The sequence below is a fragment of the Austrofundulus limnaeus genome, unplaced genomic scaffold, assembly GCF_001266775.1.
Source record: "Austrofundulus limnaeus strain Quisiro unplaced genomic scaffold, Austrofundulus_limnaeus-1.0 Scaffold23, whole genome shotgun sequence".
Classification (NCBI taxonomy): Eukaryota; Metazoa; Chordata; class Actinopteri; order Cyprinodontiformes; family Rivulidae; genus Austrofundulus; species Austrofundulus limnaeus.
In genome coordinates this window covers 3026801-3027853 of record NW_013952425.1, presented here as the reverse complement: position 1 = coordinate 3027853, position 1053 = coordinate 3026801, and positions in this window count along the sequence as shown.

Sequence of the window (1053 nt, the reverse complement as noted above, 5' to 3'; positions counted from 1 at the left end):
GTCRGTGGAGACGGTCGGATCGTTGGCGTTTTCGTTGTAGTGACCACCGGCTGTGAAATCACAAATGATTAAACATTTAACAAATATCCAGATTATTTGTGTCGTTTTAAGGATCTCATAAACCCGTGATGTTCTTTTTACCTTCCTGGTGGTTTGTGTGCTGGTCCTGGTTTCTGGTCTGGTTGTGGACGGCACTGAGGTGACCTCAGACGGGTCCACAACAAAGATCCTGCAGGTCTCATCCACAGCAGAACCATCCATTTCTGGAAACTCATAATCCGGTGGAAAAGGTAAAAACTGAGCTGTTGGAGAGAAATCAGAGCAGTTAGAAAACTACATTCTGACATGACGAAGAGCTAAATGTGGCTAAACCAGCTAAAATTAACAAAACCACAGATAAAATGAGCATAAACCATCAGCTAGATTAGCATAACAAAAGCTAAAGCTATTAAAAATTAACTAAACTTAGTTATGCTAGCAAGACAGAAGCAAAAGGCTAAAATTAGCAAACCATAAAACTTAAAATGACCAAAACAGCTAAAAGCTAAATGTGGCTAAACCATAGCTAAAATACAAATAAAGCTTAATGTTGCAAAACTAAAGCTAAAATGAGATAAATTGAAGAAATTACAGTTAAAAGAATAAATTAGCGAAATGGTAACTATGAGCTGTGAAATGAACAGAACAACAGCTAAAGGCCCTGTCGCACAACTTATGAAGCATTTCTTATGTCTAAATTACTAATATACACCTTGGCCTCCAATGAAGATGGAATTGAAAAAAAAAATCAACAGGAAGCTTCTTTTCGGCGTGTAGATAATGTAATAGAAACAAATAGATCAAATATATAACTTTTATTTGCAATTTAGACAAAAAATGTTTCATAAGTTGTCTAGTGTGACAGGACCTTTAGCTGTTGTTCTGTTCATTTCACAGCTCATAGTTACCATTTCGCTAATTTATTCTTTTAACTGTAATTTCTTCAATTTATCTCATTTTAGCTTTAGTTTTGCAACATTAAGCTTTATTTGTATTTTAGCTATGGTTTAGCCA